The sequence below is a fragment of the Gobio gobio genome, assembly GCF_949357685.1.
Source record: "Gobio gobio genome assembly, chromosome: 17".
NCBI lineage: Eukaryota > Metazoa > Chordata > Actinopteri > Cypriniformes > Gobionidae > Gobio > Gobio gobio.
Genome location: NC_137110.1, coordinates 49,240,680 through 49,256,305, shown reverse-complemented (window position 1 = coordinate 49,256,305; position 15,626 = coordinate 49,240,680). Strand labels below are relative to the sequence as shown.

Genomic DNA, 15,626 nt, shown 5'->3' with positions numbered 1-15,626 from the left:
GGCTTTGTTGACCTTGCTGTGAGAAGGTGCGATGCGAGTATTGAAAACACAGAAATTAAGTTTAATTTAGAGTGGGGCTGAATCCGAAATCTCCCCCTATACCCTCAAATAGGGCACTATTTGAGGGGACAGCCATTTGTAGTGGTGTCCGAAACCATAGTGGACGTTATCCAGTGCACTCATTCAATCCCACATTGCACCGCTATAACGAGCGTACAGCCGATGTCCACTCAACGGCTGTCCGACTTCACGCACTCGTTTTCATTCACTCCTTCAAATGAACTAACATAGTGAATAGTGGATGAGCGTTTAGGGGGCGATTTCGGATTCAGCCTCTGAATGAGTCTCATGGATTTGAAGAAGCAGAAGTATGGAAGTCAAGGCTGTAGCTAAAACGTGGAATGGAGTTTAACTTATTAGGGCGTTCCTCAAGTGGAATAGATTTGACTAACGGTGCTCTGAAAAGTGACATAAACACTGTGACAAAACAGACATAAGCCCCTTTCACACAGAGGTTACTCTGATAACGTGTCCCGTTGGTTCATTCACACCGCCAGTGATTTTCCGCAATCTGTGTGTGCATTCAAACACACCCCGTAAAGACATGTGACATCGATGTGACATGTAATGTCTCTGCAGGGTCTTAAGTTTGCTTATGATCTGCGATATCTCTTGAGAAACCACGCTTGTGTATTTTTTTCTGATTCGATCATAAACTAGCGCATCGTGTAGCGTTTCATTAAGCTGGCGAACGATCTCAGCTTCAGCGCTATTACTACGACACACTCCTTACGGCATTGATTCTGCCTTTTGTTTACACAGGGCGCATCCCGGAATCAATCCCGGGACGGGTTTGCGTTCACACAAAAGGCAGTCTGGTCATTTCCCGGGATCAACGTGCTGTGTGAAAGGGGTATATATATGTATCTGCTAAATTGGAGATGGTAAGAGTGAGTGGGTCTAATATCAGTGGTCTTAAAAACCAATGATATTGGACGTGATATACTACGGTTCCGATGCCCATGCGTTTGCCAATACGTCATGTGTCAGAGGTCACTCTCCCGCCGGAACTCGACTCGCGTACGGCCGTTACCGGAAGCCAGTGATTATAGTTTATAACGTTATAAATATGGATATTTTTCTTACATAAACGCATGGCTTTGCTTCAGAAGGGTTCTATTAAAGGTGCACTTTGTAACTTTTCCGTCCGCTAGAGGTCGCCTATTCAAAACAAAGGTGTAGCTTGATGACGCCAAGTTTGAGCGCAGAATCTTGGGACATGTGGTCTTCACCTCACAGCCGGTGGGAAAGAATGGGGATAAGACTCGGGCAGAAATCATGTTCATGTGATTATTAACGTTACTGTAGTCTGAAGCAGAGCAGGACCGAGTGTTGTGGAGCTGAGGAACCGCTGGAGCGATTGGTAATAAGATGAGTCCTCGCGAGCAGCTGGACTTTTATTATGCCACAGTCGCAGGCACCATTTCCGCTTTTCCAGTCATGAGTGTGAGGTAACGCAGCTCTGTTTATTATATTAGACACATCTGAGTGTGTTGATGATGGGATGGCGTTACTCTGTGTGTTCTCTCAGCGGCTGCTATGACACTTGTTCACACTGGAGTGAGAGTAAAGCGTTTCTGCAGAATAAAACCGGAAACCGAGGGGAACGCAGATATGACGTCATCGACAGGCCACTCCCTCACACGTCCCGGTTCATTGGTTAAAATAGCATCTCACGATTTACAAATAGTTGGAAACATTTGGGATATTGTAAGTACTCAACTGAACAAAATATATAACACTGGCCCAGTGGTTTTTGGATATTTTACTGAATTTTTTTTTTTTTACATAGTGCACCTTTAAACCCCTGTAGCCGTATGGATCACTCTTATGATGGATGGATGCTCTTTTTTTGGGCTTCAAAATCTAAGGCTCCATTCACTCTCATTATAAAGCTTGTAAGAGCCAGGATGTGTTTTAATATAACTCCAGCATTCAATAGATAGCATTACACTACTGACAACACTTTTCAGATTTCAGAATGAGCAGCTTAGTTGATTCGTAGTACGTTGATCTGTCTTATTTCAGAAGGTTATGCAAAATGAGATTACTCATGATCTGACTCCTCTAGTTGCGCTGGTTTATATATTCAGGGTGGTTAAGAGGTGGGGCGGGGGATATTTTTGTAAGTGCTTCGTCAGGACAAAGTTGGCATGATTAGGCTGTAGTTAAAACATAATTAAAAGTGCTTAAACAGAGGCAGAACGGTCCCAGAGGAGGCGGAGAGGACCTCAGGGGGAACAGCGAGATAGTGATTAAATGAAGTCTGTGGGTTATCGAATCCGCCGGGTGAACAAAGCGATACTGCTTCCCTTCTAGTCTGTCTCTCTCTCTCGCTCCCTCGCTCTCTGCTTCGCTCTGACAGCAAAATATATGTAATGACTGTGTTTTTTTAACCCACTTTAGTTCCCCCCGATTCTCTTCAAAAGACTGACATGGGTGTGCGAGGAGATTTCTGTCATTTATCAGCGCGAGGGAGTGAGCGAGAGAGGCCAGCCTGCCATTTTCTCCCTGTTCCATTAACAAATTACCTCCCCTCCCTATGCTGCGATTAGATGTACATCCCGAAAATTAATTTGCCTCTTAGTAAGAAAACAATTAAGTAGACTCTATTGTGAGACCCTGAATGTGTGTGTGTGTTTTCCAGGGCCTCACAGGATGAGAAATAGGAGTGAGTCACTCTGGAGTCTGATGAATGTAGGATGTGTTCGCTTGTGAAGGAAGTAAGAAGAATGGCCGTCCGCACGGATAACGCATGTAGTGCATGTGAATGATCTCATACGACAGAGTGACGAGAACCACGCTCATTTCACAGATAATTAGGCTCATACTGATGCATATGTATGAAAATGTAAATGCATTGTTCTTGTGTTGTGTTATCATGTATCATGACTAAATGAACATGCTGAACTGAACATGGATTTTATTTTGGGGTTGATATTTTCGTCTCTAAAATCAGACTTACACATTTTCCAAATTTCATGCTACTCATCATTTATAGTCTTTTAATTGAATATGTGAATCAAACGATCAAATTGATGAATCGATTGAATCAAATGATTTGGGTCCAAAATTAATCAAAATTTCTAACTCATTCTTTGACAGTATGTTTCAGTACAATGTCGGTTATGCTATAGGTAACAAACTAAAACTGAAACCATAGAAAAAAAAGAAAAAAGTATATATATATATATATATATATATATATATATATATATATATATATATATATATATATATATATATATATATATATATATATATATATATAATGTATTATATTTCAGTTAAAGGTGCACTATGTAACTTTTCCGTCCGCTAGAGTTTGTCTATTCAAAGCAAAGGCGTAGTTTGATGACGCCAAGTTTGAGTGCAGAATCTTGGGACATGTGGTCTTCACCTCACAGCCGGTGGGAAAGAATGGGGATAGGACTCGGATGTGATGGATATGATTATTAACGTTACTGTAGTCTGAAGAAGAGCAGGAGCGAGTGTTGTGGAGCTCAGGAACCGCTGGAGCGATTGTTAATGAGATGAACACAACACACGCCTCGCGAGCAGCGGGACTTTTATTATGACACAGTCGCCAACGGGACTTTTATTATGACACAGCTGCATAGTTACCGAGCCTGCGTATAACACGCGACTTTGGGCTTCTTTTTTCGCGAGTCGTGGGTTGCGGTTTTTTGGGCTTATTTTAAAAAATGTTGTTGCTTGTTAGGAAAAAATTTAAAAAACTTCGTTTCTTTACATTTATGGTCGCTGTTTTGTCCAATACATGGACTGACACTGTCTTCTCATTTACATTTTTGCATATGGCAGACGCTTTTATCCAAAGCAACTTGCAGTGCCAATACAAGTTCTGTAGTAATCCGTCCTCATACATCCCGCCTCCTTCTCCCCCTCATTGAAGAAAAATCGCGTTCCACGTGCAGGCATGTGACGTTATAAATGCACGTAATGATAGTTAGTAGACATAAATAGAAGTATACATTTTAACAAATAATGCCACAAGCAGAGATGGAGAGGAAACAGGGAGGAGAGGCACCTAATTTAATTTTTTTAATATTTTTAATAATGCATTTATCATTACAGCCCATTATAAAAATAAAAAAAGTATACTAATAATAACAGCAGGTATGGTTAGAATTTATTTTATTAAAAATATGTGGCTATATTACAGCGCTCCCTTAGTGCTTCCCTGTGTCCCAATGTGCATACTTTCCATCCTAAATAGTATGTGACATTAGTAATTTTCAATACTATTTAGGGCAGATAGTATATGCACATTGAGATCCAGTTGTTTTTGAAGCTGCTGTTGCTTATTTGTCTCGCGAGAGTTGGCAACACTGCACAATGCCGTCGCCGGCGCCACTTCCGTTTTTCTGGTCATGAGTATGAGGTAACGCATTTGCGCGTCTGATTATCATATTTGAAAATGAAGTTATGACGTTACTCTATGTGTTCTCTCAGCGGCTGCTATGACACTTGTTACACACGGCAGTGAGAGTAAAGCATTTTGCTAAATAAAACCGGAAACCGAGGAGAAAGCAGATATGACGCAATTTCTCACGATTTACAAATAGTTGGAAACATTTGGGATATTGTAAGTACTCAACTGAACAAAATATATAACACTGGCCTAGTGGTTTTTGGATATTTTACTGAAAAAATGTTACATTGTGCAGGAGAGGCAAATTTCAAATTTAGTTCAATTAACAAGTTTAGTTTTCATTTAGTTCAATTTGATGTACTAAATGTACTAAAACTAAAATAAATATGATTAAAATCTATATAGACTATTTATTTTTTAAATCATACAAAATTACAAAAATACGCAGCAAATTACTAAATATTTAACATTGATACAGAAAATATCGAATTAAAAATATATAGTTTTTTAAAGGTCCCATGGCATGAAATTTTCATTTTATGAGGTATTTCAACATTAATATGAGTTCCCCTAGCCTGAATATTGTCCCCAAGTGGATAGAAATGTTGATCGGTGTAAAACCGAGTTCTGGCTGTCTTTCTCTGCCTTTGAGAAAATGACAGGCCAGACGAGCCAATCCTGAAGTCTCCTGGTTTGACGTCCAAGCAGGAACGGTTTCCTCCCTTTCCTCCGCCCAGAGAATCTGCCACGCCCATGCAAACGCTCGAGAGATCATGGGTTGTGAACGAGTGAACGCTGGCAGTTTCTCTGTGTTTGGATGTACATATGAAAACAGAAGTCTTTTTTCAGTTCCTTCTGATCTGTGATCATTGATTTCTTATGTGTAGCTAATTATTTATTATTCGTGCACACACTGCGGCTTCTCTCTCTCTCCCGACAGAAAGGTGTTTTCTATCTTGTGAGTCAGTGTTTTGTACGTCCTCGTCACGTCTATCTGTTCTTAAATGTGCATACAGTCTTTTCTGCTCAACACCAGCAGAGTCACGTCTTTAGAGATAAACCTCACACACGCCGAAGCTCGGCCTTCAACATCCCCGACCCCCAGTACTGCATCTGGCCCACAGCGGAGGCACCAAACGCGGCGTGAGATTAAGCAGAAGGAGGGTAAGCGTGAGGGTATCCGGCTAGGCTAGCCAGCTTTCCCCACAATAAACTGGATTACATTCGCTTACTGCTGTTGTGTCTTTGTTTGCGCTGTGTAACGTTACTCAATGCGCGTCACTGACGCTTATCATATGATTGGAACATATCTAGAAATAATGCTATACTCAACACTTACTAACTCGTTCATCTCGCTGTAATGGTACATTGCATGTGTTACAAAGTTGGTAGAATAATGATGAAGACGGACTCGGCGTGACTGGGACTCGTGTTTATTCAGAACTCTCAGATACAAACACAATAAACTTGCGCTGACAGACAGCGCTCTCATAACTCAGTAGTTACTATAAATAACTTTGTTAGCAATCGCTCCGTCTCCGTGATGTCCGGTTCGCGAACGAATCATTCTTTTGAATCGGTTCTTTTTAGTGAACCGAACCAGTTCACCAAATCGAACTGAATCGTTCTAAACGGTTCGCGTCTCCAGTCAGCGCTGATCCATCATTTACTAAAGTTACTAACTTTCTGACATGAGTGACAGTCCCTCCGACTAGAAATAAACTAATAACCTGAAGTATATGCTAGTAACTACAACAGTTCACCCTGAACTGAGACATGCTGAGAGAACTGATGAGAAGTGAACTCAGGTCCATCCGTCTCTGGCAGACTCGTGCCTGCTCGTGCCTCGTTAAACCACGCCCCCTCCGCTCATTTAAAATGCAAAGATGTCAGCCAATCACAACAGTGGCCGTTTTTACTGAAGTCTCACAGCAGACACGCCTCTTGAAGCAGGGCATTCAGCCACAGGGCAAACAGCAGTATAGAAAAAATGACTTTTATTTCTAAATTATGACATTTTATGATGTAAAAATCATACTAACAATATAAGTACACCTCAGGAAACACTATAAAATAATAGAAAAATGCCATGCCATGGGACCTTTAAATAAAAAAATATTTATAAAAAGTATGTAAGTATCTCAACAATACTAACATAAAATTGCCACCACATGAGTTTGTTTTGGTGCAAATTTGCATCCATAATACACAAAAAAACTGCAAAAGAGCTAGATTAGTTGTTGTCACGCATCTGATCCAGGTAGTGAAGTGCTATTGCTTGGAATTAGTTACTCCCCAACCGCTTGTAATGATGATGACGATGATGATCAAGTAATGAAGAGTTATGTTTAGGCATATGTCCAGATGTGTGCTGTGTTCAGGTGTCTGGATTGCAGTGTTGAAAGTCTTCAGATCGTACTTCATAAGAGACCTGCAGGGATTTGGATGGGGAATTGCACTGTGCGAATAACATCCTTGTGAGTGAAATTGTGCCATCATTTTATTTCCATAATTCCTTTAGTGATTGGGGTGGTAAAACAACACACTGTGCGTGCAAATAAACTGCACCATCGACGGGCTGAATTCCCCCTCAAGTGGGAAGCTGCTATTCAGAGGTGGATAGCGGGGGAAAGGACGCGGAGCTGAGAAGATTACCGCTCCGAAATCCCATCGCCCGGTGCCAAATGAAGTCAAGGGTTTGCCACGCAGCAAATTTTGCTGACTCGTAGGGATTACAGACTTTAGCGGGTCCTAATGCGTCTGCTGGAGAGACGCGGCCCACCCGGCGCTCGCAGGCAATGTGTGTGTTCATTTGCTTTCACCATCTGTCAGTTTGTTGTAATTGATGATGCATCATAATCTGATGCACGGAAGGTATTTATCTGACGTTTATTAATTTGTGCACAGCTAATGTAACCTAATCAGGTGGTGTAGGGCGGCACGTAGGCCTACATGACGAGGAAAGGATGTTAATGTGGCACTGAAGATGATGTGTTCAGGTTTTTATTTAAAGGCCGTCGTTGTTGTAATATATCAAACATGTTGCTTACAGTGAATTCTCAGGGTAGACGTCCTGGATCAACGCTATTATCAGATATTAGGGTTAAGCTTCTGGCTGGGGTTGGGAGCTTAAGCGACGTTATTATCATTACCCTTTGATTTGAAGAGTAGTAAACGGTTAGTAAGTTGCATGCAGGTTATTGATCACCTGATTGAGTCAGATTTGAAACTTTCCATGCATGCTCCATATCTCCCAACAGTCCTTGCTTCATATTTTATACATCAATTTATAGTTCAAGTCAAGTCAAATGTTATTTCTATAGCACATTTAAAAGCAACAGAGTTACGCCAAATTGCTGTACATGAAGAAAATGTGCATATAAAAGAAAGCATAAAAAGAAACAAGAAACATAAACACCTTAGACCTGATACAATCCAAAATAATAAATAATATAAAAATCTAATATAGTTGACTAGTTGTTGAATGGACAGGGCATTCAGATTCTGCAATTGGATTCAATTCGATTCTGACAGATGATAATCTATACATGTAAACAGCTAGTTGCACAAACACTGTAAAACAAAAAATCCCCGTAAAATTTACGGTAAAAAAACGGCAGCTGTGGTTGCCAGAACGTTACCGTAAAAAATACGGTAGTAACATTTTAGGTTTTACAGATTTAAGTTTAATTTACAGTAAATAACCATATTTCGTTAACTGAAATAATGTTAAATTACCAACTTATTGAAATACTAATATCTGTTATGTTTGATATATACTGACAACCGCCAATCACAGTGGAGATGAGAGTCACAAGATGAATCAAAGCTGTTAGAAGGACAATACTAATATATAGAAGGTGCACAGTGTCATTCACACAAACACTAAACACCATCATGGTAACACACATGGTTAAAAATGTGTGTTATATATTCCTGGCAACTATGGCCATATTACAGCAAGTAAGTACAGAATTTTTTATACAGCAATGCTACTGTGATTATTACAGTAAAATCTCCTGTAAATTTGCTGCAACGCAGTTGCCAGGAATTTACTGTAATTTTACAAGACAGAATTACAATTAAATATTCCTGTTATTTGTAAATATTACAATAAAATTCTGTAATTTTCCGTCTTCCGCAATTAACAACAAAACAATGGCATCTTTTCTTTGTTTTATTAACACACTATGTAACAACACATTACACACTTATACAAGTATCCACATTTTTTACTTTAGCTTAGGATTCCTTCGGTGTTGACCATTCAGGACTGCGGTGAAGTTAGTTAAGTTGGATAGAGTAAGAAGATGCGAACTTCACCGCAGTCAGTTCAGGAGGTTTCTACCGGGAGCGAGCAAGTCGAGGCGAGTTGAGCTAACGTTAGTAACGGGACCTAGCGCTAATGTCGCGGAAATATACCAAACGAAACAATCAGCACTCACTCAGATCACCGTTATTAATAATAATAATGTAACATGCTCATTTCATGTTACATACCTGATATGTTGCTTCTTCCAAAAATGGTTGAATACTTCTGGTACCATTGGCCGCGTAATTTCAAACTTCAAACAGCAGCGATCCCACAATGCTTTGCGGTGGCTGTAAAATAACGCTTCTACAGTATAGTTACAATAATATTACAGGACTGACCGAAAATTTCCCATCATGCATTTGCATTTACAGTAAAACCGTGAATACAATACGTTGTTGTAAAAATTATTGTAAACAGCGCACATGAAATAAAAAAAATGCAATAAACATTAATTTATCAACATTAGATGTAACATAAAACCCTACATAACTGATTAGAAAAACTAAAATATACATCAAATGTGAAGTTTCCCGCAGGGAATTCTGGGAATGTCAATTTACGTTTTTTCACCATAAATTACTCAATGACTTACATTAAATGTTAGGTTAGCTCTTTTACAGTTATTCACCGTAGTACGGAAACTTTCTGTTAACCAGTTTTAACGTAGCATTTTTACAGTCTTTTACCGTTAAAGTCACGATCATTTGTGCAAAATGCAAAACGTTTATTTAAAAGGAATAAGTGTGATTTGCTTGTGAACATAATCTTTGGTCGATTTATTAAATATATGAAAATAAAATGCATTCCTGAGTTATTGCAAAGACAGTTTTGAAACAAAAAAAGCACTTTAAAGTTCAGAGAATGTTATCAAAGTTATATGCGTGTCTCACTATTAATTAATGCACATCTAATCACACAAACTCACGATATGCAGTTTTTCTCAGGGTTCTTCTACGCTTCCTTCCCAGCACGTGGTTATGGTAAACATAGGATATGAAACCTGCTTGATTTGGTCTTGATATGCAAATTTTGGGTGGATATTGCATGTGATTGTCTTTTGTTATATGACTTGAAAAACACGCAGAACCCTGTTCATGTTTCTCTATAGATTTAAAGCTGTCAAAGTCCATTAACTCACATATAATTGTACCTTTAGGCCCCACACAAATACCTTTTACATTAATAGGTGGTTTCGTCCACACAGCAAAGCCCACGGGCTTCAACGGCATTGCCCTTTTTGCTGCAGTTTCAGTGGAGTGTGTTATTGTTTGTATACGTTTAATTATATAATAATTCCCTCCTTTATTGACTTACACCGATTTAGCCGTTCAAATGTAGCACGAGGGCGAAAGGAAGCAAGATTTGTTGCCGTGCATGACAGCGTCAGAAAGCATCTGGAAAAACTCATTTAAACAAGATACAGTGATGCCAAAAGTAACTTAAATCATACTTAAAAATGAATGTCTGAAATGTCATTGCATCAGATGATAAAATATGTCATTTCTGGCAAAGCAGACACTTTTAATCCAAAACATCCACTAGAAATTACCAGTTGAGTGATGACATTGAGCAAAAATGCTTAAGAAAAGCAAAGTTGGCATTTGTTTGATATTTTATTATCGAATGCAATGACATTCAGGCATTTTTAAGTGTGTCTAAAGTGTCCAAACGCATTTGGGGCTGCTGTCCCTCATATGATGAACATTTGTAAGCAGGATCTATGTTGGTAAACTCAAGTTCAGCTAAGTGGCTTTTAGTTTGATACTTATAGAGAGTCTTTAGTGTCCTACGTGTTGTGGCTGCTGATTTAGATCTTTTCACATCAGTGATGGAATTTACCACTATAATTACACCATCTAAAGCTTTTTGACAAGATGCCCAGAAATAAAAATCTGCACAGTGCAATAAAACAAGAGCTGTGCGGTAGTTTCCCGTTCAAGCCTGATTTCAAAGGAGGCGTCCTGACAACTGAAGGACCCCTTACGGTCCGCTCGGGAATCCAATCGCAGGGATAACTGGGGCAGAATGCTTGTAAAGGAGTTTTGAAAAACTGCCGCTCTGTGCCTGTCGCATAAAGAAAAACAATGCAGAGCTTCTGGAGTCGATGTTAGATATACAACAGAGTGGCATGCAATATGAAAGTAACATATTCTGCATCAAATAGGTTGGATTATATTAGATCCCGTGCATATTGAAAAGATGTTATAGTTAGTCGTGCTTTTGTGCTTTTTTTCATGTAATATGCAACAGTGAATTTTAAAGTCAATCATTTTATCCCTAAAAACTCATCTTTGACAATCAAAATTACATATTTAATCGTTTTTTTTCCTGTGAAAATAATCTCTTCGTGCCTTAAAATAGCTTGCATGTAACTTGACACCCTTGCTTCATTAGTATACATGGAATCATGAATATGCTAATTAGTCTCCGCCTTCTAAAAAATCAGCATCCTTAGAAACGCTTTGAATCATATAAATCACATACGCTTTGACACACACCCGATCTCACTCCCAAGGCGTTAATCAGCCAGCATAATTTTATTTACATTTATTTTATTTACGCTATTTAGACACGTTTGAACATGTAACCCAACCCCATCCCATCCCCAAACCTGCCCATTTGTGTGTTATATGATATAAAACACAGGATATAACAGGCAGATACGACACAATTTATTCAAAACGTACAAATATTCCAAGTGTTCTGATGCTGCGTTCACACCAAATATGAATAGAGCATCAAAATCACGTCTACCGCGTCTAGTTGGACGCTTGAACATTTTGAATCCATTGGCGCGTCCACAGCGAATTGGACGCACGTATAAATCAAGCGCTTGAATCGAAGTAGACGCACGCTTAAGGCGCTCCAGGAGAAATATGTCATAAAACACCACTCCGCCTCTTTTCATTTTCATTAAAAAAATATATTAAACATTAATAGCCACACATATGTGGTCCAGGCAACTCCTACATTATCTTCACTGCATGTATATTTAAATATCCTTAAAATATAAAGTTATGAAACTTCTCTTTGCCCTCAGTCGATACGATTTGGTAGACAACAAATTATAGATTCATGACACCAAAGATCGCCCGTTAGATCCACACAAGACGAACCACTACAGGACATCAGAGCCAGCGGCAGACGGCAGAAGGACTGGCCGAGGAAAGGCTGCTCTCGCTGGGGTTATGAGCGGTGAGTGCCCGGTGATCGCCTGGATCTCACAACTCCGAAAACGCAAGATATTTTTTTTTAAATAGGCGCTCTCTTTATAAATAAACCACATAATCGAGCTTTAAACAACTACATTCTGACCTGAAAAAGTCTTAAAACCAACTTTTGTGACACAATAGTAGTATTTTTAAATTATGCGGGGTTTCTCATCACGTCACTTTACCACATGACCGCAGCGAGCAGGCTCCTGATTGGTTAATGCAGCGCGAATTGACGCCAAAGTTAACATTTTTCAAAGTCGGGCATCAAACGTGAATTCGCTTCAAACGTGTGAATGCACAAAATGCACCACTCGCGCAAGACGCTCAATTCGTGTCATTCGCGCTAACTGGATGCGCGAATGAGGCGGAATCGCGTCCATCGCACCACAGGACCGTCAGACGTGCGTCAACGCGCCTTTCCATTGACTTAACATGGAAATCACTCACTCCTGACGCTCTATTCGCGTTTGGTGTGAACGCAGCATGAGGCCAAATGATTGATTTGTGTGAAGAAAATCCCCAAAAGCGATCAGCGTTTCCATCCACCGAAGATCATAAACACATTCAAATTTCAAAAATTGCCGCCCGAAGAAGCGTTATGTCAGATTTCATAGTGAGATTGCATTGGCTCTCGTGTGTCTAGTGACCGATTGTGTCATGCTCAAGAGTCTTGTGTATCATTTGAATGAGATATGACTTAGTGTGTGTGTGTGTGTTCACGGAGCAGTGGGATCATTTCAGTGATTAAAACATTAAAGTCAACTCTGTTCTTCACATGAAGATATCGTTTGACTTCAGAAGACTTGGAATGCAACATGAGTTAATACTTTTATACTGTTTTTGGTCAGTTTTTGTAATAAATATCTGTGACTGTACTTGTATTTGCCTGTTACGTGTTTTAAATTGTTGAGAAGTGTGTAGGTTTAGGGTTGGAGTGGGGTTAGTTGCTCCAAAATATAAAAGTAGCCTATAATACTGCTTTTACAAATGCAAAGAGTTAAATGTGTCTTGATCTGTTGCATTGGGTAAACAACTGAAATCAATGGAGCACCTGCGTGTCGATATAGTGATGTCTAGGCGTAACTTTAGCGTCTTCATTGTGATGTGGAAGGCACTTGACCATGCCTTGGGAGTGAGAATGGGTTGTTTGACATCATAGAAAGTCAGTGGAGAAAAGCCCCGCCCTCTTGCTGACAGGATTGGTCACATGTTTGTGACGGTAGGAATTAGGGGCGGTTTCAAACCACGTCTTTGGTTCACTGCAGTTTTAAAGAGAAAAGACTCAGCAATGGTGTTTACTGATGCAAGGTTGCCAACTCTCACGCATTTGGCGTGATACTCACGCTTTCAGGCTCTGTCTCACGCTCTCACGCTGCCCAACTTAATCTCACGCCAAATTGCCAAACCTGCATTTGATATTAAACAAAGTCTAAGCTTTCAAAAAAAATTAAGTTTTAATGCGAAATTCTAACAATAAATAGCGTTTTGGCGCTATTATGGCATAACAGTTAAAGCCAGAGTGTTGAAAAACAGAGTAGCGACATGCTCTCTCATCTCCCTGTGGTGCGCGTGGTCACGTGCTTCACGGAGCTCTCTATACTTGTCAATACATTTGAATGGCTAAAGCGGATACACAACAGCTCCACTTTACAGGTGTTTGCAGCAAGTTTCGGTAAACAGTACAGCATAGTGTGCATTGATTATTACGTCAACCATACAGGATCGTTTTATAATGGAGAGTGATGGAGATGCAACAATGTTAACATTAATGTTAATGTTTTTTTTATTGTATTTAGCCCTCAGGTATTCCTTACTAATTGGTCACACACACTCATAGGCTACTCATTGATGGTCAAATATGACCATACACCTTAACTATTTTTCAATTGAATAAATGTTCTATATTTTAGTTCAATAATATTTATTGAATATTTTGAGATATTTTGGTACTAAATACTATTTGTGCAATAATTATGGTCCATTAATGACCACTTAAAAAATATTTTTCTTCTAATATTTTTATTTTTTATATTACAATTAGTATAGTAATTAAGGTTCAATTACAGAATTCTTATTCAAAGAGGCAAATTAGAGTAATTTTGTGGCTCGAAAAATAATTTCCATTTGTAATGCCATTACCCACTGGTGCCTTTATGGATCTTTAATCAATATACATGTATCTAATCTAGTTGCTCAAAAAAGTATTGTAGTTTTGCAGTTTAAAAAATATATAGATATGATTAAACACTACAGTAGATTTCTTTAAATGTGAAATTTTAAAATGTTAATAACGTACATATCCTTATTTTCTTATATGTACAGTAGGCTATGAATTGAAACTGAAATCGAAATAGATATACCGTGGTATATCGCCAGCCCCTCAACACCCCCCCCCCCCCCCCCAAAAAAAAGAAAAGAAAATCTCACTCCAACCTGATCTTAAAAGTTGGCATCCCTGCTGATTGCACATGGTTTGTCTAAGTCCCCCTGTAGTCAATAATTATATCCCTCAAAACTCAAATGAAATATTTAAACTTTTTCCTGTGAAAAATGTTATTCATGCCTTAAAATAGCTTGAATGCAAGTACACCCTTGCTTTTTTTGTATACGCTGAGCCATGAAATGAGCAAATGAGCCCCACCTCCACTCATTCATAGGCTCGTCTACAAGTCGATGTATCAATATGGTAATGCGTTTTATGTATCGCTCTCTACAACATCGGACACATAGCTGTACTTAAAGGGATAGTTCACCCCAAAACGAAATGTGTATGTTTATCTGCTTACCTCCAGGGCATCCAAGATGTAGATGTCTTTGTTACTTCAGTAGAACACAAATGAAGATTTTTATCTCCAACCGTTGGAGTGTGATAGTCGTATAATGATGTCAATGGGGATATTTTAGAGTACTATGAGAGCAATGAGAGTAAAAACACATAGACATACGAATCCTTATTAAACCATGCGGAAACGATCGGTTTCTGCGAGAAACCCAACAGTATTTGTTATTTTTTTACCTCTTATCAGACTATTGTCATCTAGTTTTCCAAGCGCCATAACTTCCGGCGAATAAGGTCAAAATACTAGCGCGATCAAAGATATATATACGTAGATGCCTCATTCGACCGATCCGCGAAGGCACTAATGAGGAATCTTTGTATATATCTATGATCGCGCCGGTATTTTGCATGTATTTTGACCTTATTCGCCGGAAGTGATGGCGCGGGGCCGGCTGATGCAGAGCCATAGAAAAAAATTAAATACATTTTTAAATATGGATATTTTCTTACACAAACGCATCGATTCGCTGCAGAAGGCCTTTATTAACACCCTGGATCCGTGTGGAGCACGTTAATTGACGGGCAGATGCATTTTTTAGGACTTCAAAAACAGAGCAACTATTACTGCAATTATTATGCTTGGATTTGCCAGAACATTTTTAATATAACTCAGATTTTATTCGACTGAAAGAAGAATGTCATATACACCTCGGATGACTTGAGGGTGAGTAAATCATGGGCTAATTTTCACTTTTGGGTGAACTATCTCTTTAATATGATTAGCCTTTTGCTTCAAATAGACATACCTGCAACATCATAGTGTTGCTAATGTTACTCAAACCATGTTCCCGTTCGCCATCTCAG

At 39.2% G+C, this 15,626-nt stretch overlaps 1 protein-coding gene across 1 annotated transcript in view; it reads left to right on the top strand.

The window, feature by feature from the left end:
• cdh22 (cadherin 22) overlaps positions 1-15,626 on the top strand; it is a 325,753-nt gene that overhangs the window by 83,785 nt on the left and 226,342 nt on the right. The gene's annotated exons all lie outside the window — the stretch shown is intronic.